Source organism: Macrobrachium nipponense, chromosome 1, assembly GCF_015104395.2.
Source record: "Macrobrachium nipponense isolate FS-2020 chromosome 1, ASM1510439v2, whole genome shotgun sequence".
NCBI classification, from domain to species: domain Eukaryota; kingdom Metazoa; phylum Arthropoda; class Malacostraca; order Decapoda; family Palaemonidae; genus Macrobrachium; species Macrobrachium nipponense.
Genome location: NC_087200.1, coordinates 110,284,001 through 110,296,500, shown reverse-complemented (window position 1 = coordinate 110,296,500; position 12,500 = coordinate 110,284,001).

Sequence of the window (12,500 nt, the reverse complement as noted above, 5' to 3'; positions counted from 1 at the left end):
TTCGGTTAGCCTTTTTTTAGTCTTTCACTCTGTTCCAACTCTAGGAAACCTGTACTGAGTATCATGGAAATTAGATATCTGAAAGATTCGACTTCATTATCACTTTTTCCACCTGATGTCATTTCGTCCCTCAATGCAAAGTCTTTCCTCATTATTCTCGCTTTTCTTAGATTCATTTTGAGCCCCTTTCTCTCTGGATACATGATGCTTTCTTTTGAGAAACCTCTGTAAATCTTGTTGAGTTTTGCTGATTAAAATGCCACCATCTGCATATTCCAATCTGAATCTTCTCTCCCATCGTCGACCACTCTTTCACGAGAAAATGTGCAAAAGGTGCAAAGAGCAAAGGTGAAACACCATTTCTTGGTAACACCCAACTATTTACTGCAAATTCACATTAAAAAACCGCTTGAAAATTAAATTTGCATCTACTTCGTTCACTGATAACATAAACTAGACACAGAAACACACGCATACAAAAACACACACACACGCACGCACACATATATACCTATACAAAGACAGAGGGCGACTGGAATGTGGATAGAGAGGGGTGGAGGAAATTTGGTCATTCAACAATGGTACTGTCTGTTGGATAGTTAGTGATTCCAGAAGAGTGGTAGCTCGGATGAGGCCTTTGTAATGATTTTACATTAATCATATTCAATGTTACTACCACATTTTGTGGCAGGATCCCTGATGTTAAAAAATTCGGGATTACTCAATTTATTGCAACCCACGCAAGTTCCTCGAGAACACCGAGTAGGACATTCGTATTTATATATCACCGCAGACGTCATTAGGTCGCTTAAACGGTCTTTAGTATTGAATAAAGATCCAATCTTCTGAGGATTCTTTATAATTAGATCAATTTTAAGTGCTCCGTACTGTCTGAGAAAGCTTTTGGTTAAAAGTTGTATCATGTGAAAATGGAACAATGGCATAGATTTGAAGTTTGGGAACGGTTGGAATTTTGTACTGAGGCGTGAAGTGGTTATTTAAAATTTTCCCCTCATATTAAAAAAAAACCCAGGTTAGATGGAAAGCAATTGCTAGTGAAAAACTCTGCTTCTAAACAAATTGATGGTATGGCGATGGGCTCCCCTCTGGTCCCCACGTTCGCAAATATTTTTATGTCACTTCGAGGAGCAGTTGCTGGACAGCTGCCCTCTCAGTGTTTACCTTTTATTGTACAAAAGAGATGTAGATGGTACTTTTACCTTGTTTACATTTCCTGATGCTGAAACTTTCCTCGATTTCGCAAACAGTAGACATCCGAATATAACATTTAGTATTGAAGTTGAGCTGGATAACAAGTTGTCCTTTTTAGATGTTTCAGTCTCACGAGAATCATATTGTTTTAACACACGTATTTGGAGGAAACCTACTTGCACTGCTTTAGGATCTAACTTCTATAGTAGCTCTTTTTTTTATTTTAAATTAAATGTCTAGTCTACTCTTTAATATAGAGCCTCGTAATTTAATTTTTACCCAGGTTTTTTCACTACCAATTGCTTTCCATCTCTTTTTTTTTGTAATATGTGCGGAAAATTTTAAACATCCACTTCACGCCTAAGAACAAAATTCCAATCGTTCCCAAACTCCAAATCTAAGCTATTGTTCCATTTTTACATGATAAAACTTTTAACCAAAAGCTTTCTCAGATTATTTCCAGACAATATGGAGCAGTTAAAATTGATCGCATTCCAGAGAATCCTCTGAAGATTGGATCTTTATTCAATACTGAAGACCGTTAAGCGACCTTACGATGTCTGGGGTGATATATAAATACGAATGTCCTACTCGGTGTTTTCGAGGAACTTGCGTGGGCTGCACCCAAAGACTTCTCATCCAGAGACTTCTTATCCAGAATTTCGAATATCAGAGAGCATGCCAAAAAATGTGGCAGTAACATTGAAAATGGTCAATGTAAAATTATTATAAGGGCCTCTTCTGAGCTAGCGCTCTATTATATTCTGGAATCACTAACTATCCAACAGACAGTAGCTTTGTTGAATGCCCAACTCTCCTCCACCCCTCTCTCTCCCTCCCTGTCGTAACTGGCTTCTTTGCTTTTCCCCTGCCCACAGTTCAGTCGTCTTCCTTCTAATATAAACCACTTCTTATCATCTTGATTGCTGAGATGACTAGTGCACCTGAAATAAAGACCCTTACCTTACCTTACAGACCTTACATCTTGTTCGGGTTGCCTCAGGTCCCTCAGTGTGGGGCACCTCTAATGTCTACCAGAGAATTGCTAATGCATCTTCGGGTATATTTTGTATCTTCCAATCTTGGATGGTCTGGGATGCAGCTTAGATATTTGTCGAGCTTATTCGTAAACACATCTACGCTCACTCCTGATATATTCCTCAGGTGAGCTGGCAATGCACTGAATAGATGCTGCATCGTCGATGCTGGTGCGTAGTGGATTAGTGTCTTGTGTGCTTTCCATAGTTTTCCTGGTATAGTTTTGGGCACTATTAATCTACCTCTGCTTGCTCTTTCTGATATTTTTAGCTCCATGATGTTTTCGGCAATTCCTTCTATTTGTTTCCATGGCTGAATTATCATGTAGCGTTCTCTTCTCCTTTCTAGACTATATAATTTAAAAAATTGTAGTCTTTCCCAGTAGTCAAGATCCTTAACTTCTATTCTAGCTGTAAAGGACCTTTGTACACTCTCTATTTGTGCGATATCCTTTTGGTATTGTGTGTACCATATCATATTGCAATATTCAAGTGGACTTCGAACATACGTTTTATAAAGCATAATCATGTGTTCAGCTTTTCTTGTTTTGAAGTGCCGTAAAAACATTCCCAGTTTTGCTTTGCATATTGCCAATAGAATTGCTATTTGATCATTGCATAACATGTTCCCATTCAACATCACACCAAGGTCTTTAACTGCTTCCTTATTAGTGATTGTCTCGTTATTAGGTCCCCTATGTGCATATAGCTTGCCTTCTCTATCTCCATAATTTATTGAGTCAAATTTATCAAAGTTAAATACCATCCTATTTACCTCTGCCCATTCATATACTTTGTTAAGGTCTCTTTGTAGCGCGTTTCTATCTTCATCACAAGTAATTTCTCTACTTATTCTTGTGTCATCGGCAAAACTACTCACTACTGAGTCCTTAACATTATGTCTGCAATCATAATAACAAACAGCAATGCAGCTAGCACCGTACCTTGTGGCACACCGGATATTACCTTAGCTTCATCCAATTTCTCATTGTTTGCAATAACTATGTTTTCTGTTGTGTAAAAATTCTTTTATCCATCTTCCTACTTTTTCCACTATATTATGTTTTCTAATTTTTCACAAATTATTTTTTATTAAATGTTTCATATTTTTTTTCATTACCCTTTCATACACTTTCATAATATGTGATGTTAGACTCTCAGGGCTATAATTTGTGCTCATCATAAATCTTGCCTGTATCTACACTTTGCCTTAATAATATTGCAGGGGCTTTGCGATAGAATGAACTACTTTCTTTAACAAAATAGCAGGGACACCATCAGGCCCAGCTGTTGCTCCATTTTTAATTTCATTAATAGCCTGCTCAATATCAGCTTCATTAATATCTATGTCTGATAAATATTCACTGTTTTCGTCCCTTATTTCTGTAACATTATCTTCATTATCAGTTCTAGGGGTAAATTCTCTCTTATATCTTTCTGCCAATATGTTGCATATTTCCTTTTTTTCATTCGTTAATTTCCCTTCATTTCTTAGAGGGCCTATTTCTATTCTTCTTTTATTCATGTTTTTCGCATATGAGTACAATAGTTTGGGGTTTTGCTTGATATTTACTAGGGTTTTTTCTTCCAAGTCCCATTTGTAATTTTCTTTTGATTGTTTAATCTTTTGTTCTGTGTTTTCTATCTTACTTTTTAGTTCCATCACTTTCCATGCCTTCTTTTCTTTTGCAAGACCTTTTTTCCACTTTCTGATTTTCTGGAACAAGATCCTTCTGTCTCTTGGTATGCATGACTGATGTTTACTTTTCTTCTTCGGTTTATATTTATCCACTATTTTCTCTAATATTTTATATGAGGACCTCAGAACCACAAGGTGGTAAACGCCACTTTTTAAAAAATGAGCAAATTGCCCTCAAAGTCTAGCATTCATTACTCTGCTTCTAAGAAAGATATTGATTTAAACTAAGTTTCATATGAAAGCCCTACCCTTTATAAATTTTTGGTGAAAATTAAAAAAAATTGTGGGGTGCGCTTGTGCGCTAGCATTCAAAATGTACGCCTAACCCCCCACATTTGTGTATATTTTATATATAACCAGCACTTAAACCATAATTAAATGGGTAAAAGGATAATAAAGTGTTATTATATTCGTGTTATAACAGCAATAGATGTAATAATAATAATAATAATAATAATAATAATAATAATAATAATGATGATGATGATGATGATGATGATAATAATAGTAATAATAGCAATAATAATAATAATAATAATAATAATAATAATAATAATAATAATAATAATAATAATAATAATAATATATTAACTAATATAAAAATAATATCAATAATAATGGTAATACATTAATATTGGTTAATAATATTGATAATAATAATAATTATAATAAAATGTGTACTCACCATGAAAATACTTTCGTGGTATAACAATCATGGATGTTATACTGATAATAATAATAATAATAATAATAATAATAATAATAATAATAATAGGAGTATTGATAATGATATTATTAATGATAATAGCAAATAATAATGATAATACGGTAATATTAGTATGATCAATCACAAAAAAATTATAGAAAAATAATACTACTACACTCACAACTACTTCTCTAAGAAAAGCAAATATTTTAATCTGTACTCACCATGAAAATACTTTACATCCGCTTAAGAACTTGGGGTGCCAAAAATGCTGATTTGCTTAGAACTGACTACCCGCTTAGTGACGCGCGCTCTCATTGGCTCACTCTTGAGCTGCGCACGTACGTCCTTGTGGTTCTAATCTTATGAAGCTGTAACCTCCGCGCGACACAACGTTCATTCATGTAGACAAAATCGATAATTCCTACTGCTCAAGTAGGGATTTCGACCTTTTTGAAACTCCTGAATAGCATATAAATGCAACAAATAGACAGAGGAAAAGTTGCCAAATCTACTGGTACGCATAACTCAATATTGGTGGGGGTGGCGTTTACAACTCTGTGGTTCTGAGGCCCTCATATAATATATCTGTATTTACCTGCATATCATCACTTACGGATATGTTATCCCAATCTTTGTTTAATTCTTCATTTATTTCTGACCATTTTATATTTTTACTGTAGAAATTATATTTTCCATATCTTTCCCACTTTTCTTGCTTATCTCTGTTTTCACTTGCTTTGGAATGGACTGTTAATTCTATGACATTATGGTCTGAAATACTCGCATTATAAACTATTATTTCTTTAACATAATTCACCTCGTTCACAAATACTAGGTCTAAAGTATTTTCCTTTCTTGTTGGCAGGTGATTTATTTATTGAATGTTGTAGCTTATCTAATAGCTTTTCGAATTGCCTCTTATCTTCTGCACTATTATTACTCTCTTATTTATATGTATAAGTACAACCACAATCTCCTATTCGTTCTTTCCAATCCACGAAAAGAAAGTTAAAGTACCCGGATAGGAGAATAGTCCAGTCTTTGTGATTTCTATACATATCATTCCATTTTTCTATTATTGTGTCAAACTCTTTAGTATTAGGGGGTCTATATATTACTATGTTCATTAATTTTTCAGATTCAAATTCTACCACTATTAGTTCTCATTCTGAGTTACTATATTTCTCATATATTTTTCCTTGTTTTACGTCTTTCCCATATATTGTGGTTCCCCTTGATTCCTATTTTTTCTATCTGATCTATAAGTTTGGAACCCCTTTATTTGATCATCATTACCAGTTTCTTGTGAATACCAGGTTTCACTTATATTCATTATATCTATTTTCTTTTCAATTTGGGTTAGTTCTTCTAAGAACTCTATTTTTCTTTTTGAGTTACTCGTAACTCAACCCTGCGCATTCATCACCATGATAGTTTGTGTGTTATCCCCTTCATTTAATATGGGTAATGATAAAGATTTTCCCATGCCTCTTTCCTGTTCTGGTATGTTGTTCTTTTCTTCATTTCCAGAAATTCTGACATTAAAAAATCCAACTTTTCCAATATATTTGATCTTCCTTCGTCATAATTATTCATTTTGTGTAAGAATCTGCAATTTTCTCCATATCTGCACCATCCCTTAGCATCGTATATACAGCCCTTGTCTCTTGCACTGTATCTTGAAGTTAATGCTTCCATATTCTTTGCTGACATTCCATAGCGCAGTGATGGCTTGTTTTTTTCCTCACCTCATGTTCTTTGTTCCTTTCTTTATTTGTTTCTTTTCTATTTTGGATTTTATTATTTAATTGATTTTGATTCATGGCTACAGGGTGCATATATTTACATTTTTTTTGTTGAACTTACATCCTTTTCCTTCCTTTAGGTTTTTGCATATTTTTGGATCTAGATCTCTGCATTCATCCTCATAGCTAGGTATGCACATTTACCATAGATTTCATAATTGTGGCATGCTTTTGGATGTTTGTAGTAACATCTTTCACCAAATCTGCAATTCCCTCTTTTCAAAAGGGTGCAGACTTTTTCTATCTTTTCGATTTTTTCTTGCTCTCTCCCATCAGTATGCAGATCTGGGTAAAGCCTCTTCGGGATTTTATTTTGTGTTGTCATGTCGTAATTTATTTCTTCGCATGTATGCTGCTTGATTGCCTCATATGTAGTATCTATGAGTATCTCTGCATCCATACTCTTGTCCTGCTCTTTGTTTTCATTATTTTTTTCTGTCATTTCTGTTTTGTTTTCTTCTTTTCCATTTTCCTCTTCTTCTTCTTCCTCATCTTCTTCATCCTGTACTATTTGCACATTAAGTCTTGATTTAATAACATTGTCTATCCATGAGAGACATGTTGAGCAAAATACTCTTGTATCCTTACTCGTATTTTGCTGGACTTCAGCGCATTGGGGATGCGTGGGTATGTTGCATGCATAACATTTCCTGATCAGGTTTTATGGATTTACTATGTTATACCACACCTTACACAGTTTGCATGCTTGTAGGCTTCTTTTTCCTATTGCATCAATTAGTATATTCACAATGTTCACCTTATTCATTTTCTTTGTCGGAATGTGTTGACTGATGTAAAAAAAAATTTATAAGTCTCTAGACCACTTGAATTTTATTTTGAATGCCTTCAATTATTTTCGTGATATTTTCTGCTGATTTATTTCAGTTTGAAGGATCATATTCATCCAATATGTCAATGAATACTTTTGTATCTTTTTGATTAGAGCTGTTATTGATCTCATAGATGAGAAATGCCAGCTCCCTTCCTGCTAACTCATCATATTGCATATCTGCAATGATAGCAAGATTTCGCCATCTCTTGCCACAGTTGGACAGGTTCGAGCTTTGTTAGAGGAGATGAATTATCTTGTAATTCCATTTGGGTGTGCGTTATTCATTAATTATTTAAGGCCTGATATTCGTAAGATTAAACTTTACCTTTCTAGAATTAGCAAGAACTACCATACACACACACACACACACACACACATATATATATATATATATATATATATATATATATATATATATATATATATATATATATAACACGTATATATGTATGTATATACGTATATATAAATATATATATTTTCCAATAAAGCACATAAATACAATATCCTCCTTTATTAATGCCAAGTACTAATTATCAAGGCAGAATTCTTCTAATTGGTTTTATTGCCCATAATAAAAAAAGATCCGTATTATTGTAAAGAATAATTATATTTAGAGAATGATGAGTGAATCCCAAATGCAGTATAGTTATTCAATCACGTAGTGCGAGAAATTCCTGGAGGAATCCCAGAGTGTGCACCGCGTTTGAAGAGAAAATGAATACCACCTGAGGGAGATTAAGTTCGCCGGTTTTCAAAAGACCTGACTCGCTTTCCGCCGCCCGAGAAGATGGAGTGGGCTCGTGACCTTGTTTGGCTCAACCTTTTGTGTCCTGGTGCTAAGCCACCTGAAGGAAGAGCATGCCCGCAAACAAAGAAGTTGCCTGTGAAAGTCTTGACATGTTATTTTAATATTTTACGATTCATACTGATTTGTTTTAAAAGTGTGTCATGTTTGCTTTTAACTGGATGGGAGACTGTGGCATCTAACTTAAGTATATCTTAGTTTTACCTGACCACTGAGTTGATTAACAGCTCTACTAGGGCTGGCCCGAAGGATTAGCTATTATGACGTGGCTAGGAACCAGTTGGTTACCTAACAACGGGACCTACAGCTTATTGTGGGATCCGAACCACATTATATCGAAAAACGAATTTCTGTCACAAGAAATAAATTTCTCTGGTTCCGCGTTGGCCGAGCCGAGAATCGCACTTCGGACCACCGGATTGGTAGCCGAGCGCGAAATCCACTCGTCCAACGAAGAACTCGGGCACCTAACTTAATAAGAGTGAATGAACGTATGTGACAAGTCCAAGTTTCCTATGTTACATGCTGCCACTCGGCATCTAACAGACAACCTATGTTACGTTATTAAATATCTTGAATTTCGAGTAAGCCACCTTCTTGTCTCCTTATGGGCGTATTCTGGTAGTTTGCAACTGTGCATTTTAAACCACCTTCGATCCTGGCATGGGACGATATGACAGGAAATGACCTATATAAAAATAAAATAGCTTAGATTGTGACATATATATGCATAATACACATACACACACACACACACACACACACACACACACACACACACACACACACATATATATATATATATATATATATATATATATATATATATATATGTACGTATATATATATATATTATATATATTATATATATATATACATATATCATATGTATATATATATATTATATATATATATATCTATTATATATATATATATATGAATACAGCCAGTGGGATCTTCAGGAACTGGGGGCTGGCGTATCTTTGTCCCCTACTTCTCAGAAAAGTCTTTTGTAACCTTGAATTCATATTCCCTTTTAGTCTTTCATCCACGATATGAATGGATGGTTTATGTTCGTGGGTTTCCTTATGTATTCGAGAATCTTGCTAGGAAAGCCATTTTCCTATAGTCATTGCCATCCTCACTGAGCGTGGAAACGGTGCTCAGATTATGAAATTAGAGAAGAAAGGATTGTTATCTTCGTTATACTAAAATGGATGCGAAGACAAGGTTGGTCAAATATATTATCCTTCTTCCCTTAGACAGTCAGTGCAAAATTTGCCCTCTCAAATGGAAGTGAAAAGTATTCGTTTCTTAAGTCTTTAAAGTTTGATCGTTTAATGATGGATTTTTATAAAGTTTTAGCGCCCGGTTTTTATATGTAAATTTTGCACCATAAGTGTTAATCTGTTGCTAATGGGTTTTGTTGTGAGACAGATACCATGACGAGACAAAACCACAAAACAAGGAGCAATGCGACGATTCTTCATTTTATGTAAATATCATGTCTCAACTAAGCTAGACGGGAGGAATGTAAAATACAGTAATCACCGGTGTATTGTGCGTATTATTTTCATGACAGGGTAAAGCTTCTCTCTTTCCAGAGAAAATCTAGAGTGGACAGGAAAAATTTAATTATTGACGATTCCTCTTTGTCTTTTAATGTATAAATAAGAGTTATTTGATTATATATGCAAACCAAATGTCAAATTCATTTTCTGTGCCGCATATAGGGTCTACTCTATAGCCCTGTAAGAATTATAATCCAAACATGATCTATTTTCAAAGATAATATAAACAGGATCAAGACTTGTATACAGCACATGTAGCTCACTGGAAGTTGTCTCAGTCTCATAATATTTTAAAGTATAAATGTGACAAATTTTTCAGTTTCATTATTTCCCGTATGTTATTGCTAAAATACATTCAACTGTTGTTCATTGAAGATCAACAATTATATAATTAATTGTATTTCTGAAGAAAGTTGAAAACTGAACACAGACTCCCGAAAACCTGAAGAGAGTTCTTCATCAAACAAGCAGAAAATGCGTCGAAGTTTCTTCAGGACAATAGTTTTTTTCTACTGTATGAAACTCGCTGCCACGGCCCATGAAACTTTCAGCCATGGCCCGGTAGTGGCTTTTGTTGTTGGCACCATAGCGGTGCCAGCGCACGATCATGGTTAACTTTAAACTTAAATAGGATAAAAACGACCAGGATAGAGGGTTGCAAGTTGGTATGTTTGATGACTGGAGGGTGGATGATCAACATACCAATTTGCAGCCCTCTAGCCTCTGAAGTTTTTTAAGATCTGAGGGCGGACAGAAATAGTGGGGATGGAAACACAAATAGCCATCTCAGTAGTTTTCTTTTACAGGATTCTAAAAAGGAAAAAAAAGAAAGTACAAGTCTGGGTATCTTGAGGTAATTCCACATTCTGCTGGTAGTTGTGCCTCCTTGCCTTTGCAATATAAATAAATGCCATATTATTTTTATTAATATTATTAATAGTAGTAGAGGTAGTATTAGTCATTATCGTTAAAGGAGCGTACTGTCTGTAACAGCGTAGATATTGCTAACAACATTATTATGAAAAAATACTCATAGTACCACGAGTCTTGAAATGGAGAGACAAATCTACGGTTACGTTTATGTAACATATTTAAAGATGTAAATATATCTACATATACATAACTGTGGATTTCTTTCTCCAAGATAGCTGTTAACAATACTCTCATGAGATGACATTATTCTCAGCTTGTATTCATAACTTTTCAGGAAGTTTCATTACCCACCCTTCCCCTCTTTCTCAACGCCGTTAATGATATCCTGGAGGAGCTGTCAAAGGCTCCAGATTCTGATCGAAGTTTTTCGGGATTTTGTGTTCCTTATGAAGTAATTAAACATCCAGAGACTCCTGCTCATCAACTTCATCTTAAGGTTTTCCATCAGGATCAATAATCAATCTTCACGGCTGGAAGATCGAGGATCCTCTCTCTCTCTCTCTCTCTCTCTCTCTCTCTCTCTCTCTTTCTCTCTGCTCTCTCTATCTCTCCTTCTTTCGCCTCTCTCTTTCTCTCTCTCTCTCTCTCTCTCTCTCTCTCTCTCTCTCTCTCTCTCTCTCTCCCCTATTATTGCCCTGATATACTTTTAAATCTCAAACAGGATAGATTTAAGTTCGAAATACTTGACAGATATTTAATTAGATGTTATTTTGGAAAGTAAGCAATGCACGATGACTAAGTCAAGAATACGTAATATCATAATAATGATAATAAGAAAACATTATTATTATTATTATTATTATTATTATTTTATTATTATTATTATTATTATTATTATTATTATTATTATTATTAACAAGTTTTATATGAAGCTAACTAAATTTGCTGGGTTTCTATAATGTGAAGACAGTTTTCCATAGAAACCACCACTTCCAAGTAATGATTGAAAATATGGAGTCATTGTGATCTTAGAAGTGAATAACAGCATGTCAGATAGTGAAACACGTAAAGGCTTTGGCTAAATCAGTCTTGATAAAACTAGGTATTCTTTCGAGTGCTCCAAGTACTTTTCCCTAAATCAGCTCCTTTAGAATACGTTTTACTTATTCATTCTTGCTTGTAAAGTATATCTAGTAGGCTGTCTACACTTCTTCAGTTTTTTTATTAAATTGAGTCAGTGGTTTGCCATCTGACCAGTGGTAAACTATAGCTACCAACTCGGGTCTGCCTCAGCTCCGTCTATGGACTCCTTGCATAGTGTGTGTGATGAGTGGTGTACCCAAAGTCACCAAAACTGATGGTGCTAGGCGTTACATCCTATTCCGACGTTCGGACAAAGTACCTTCATTCTGCAAACTTGCATAGGCCCAGTGCAGTGGGCCAGGCCAAACCTAAACATGGATTTTAGTACCTGGAGATTTTCATTGCATATATAAACAGAAAAAAATATGAGGAAACATGGTAAGGTATTACGAAAGATTTCTCTGGCAAAAATAGGTGCACGTTCCCTCTGAAGATGCAAAATGCAAATCATCGGCAATCTCTCCATTCATTTTCAAAATGTTCAACCTGTTTCATTCCTTTTACTGTCCCTCCGTTCATTTTCTCTTTCTTCCATCTGGTTTTCCAACCTCTCCTAAAAGTTGCTTCATAGTGCAACTGCGAGGTCTTCCTCTTTTACACCTCTAAGCCCTTCTGTACTCTCAATTTCCCTCTCATAGGTCCCAGCACTTGGCCTTTGGACTGAATCTGATACTCCAATTCCCTATTACATAGAGAACCCATTGACCCGCCATTCCTTACGAGTTACGACACAATGGCGCTCTTTATTATCCAACTGAATGTTTTTCTATTGTTCTCAGTCACTGAGAAATTGATCAATGACTATTATCAG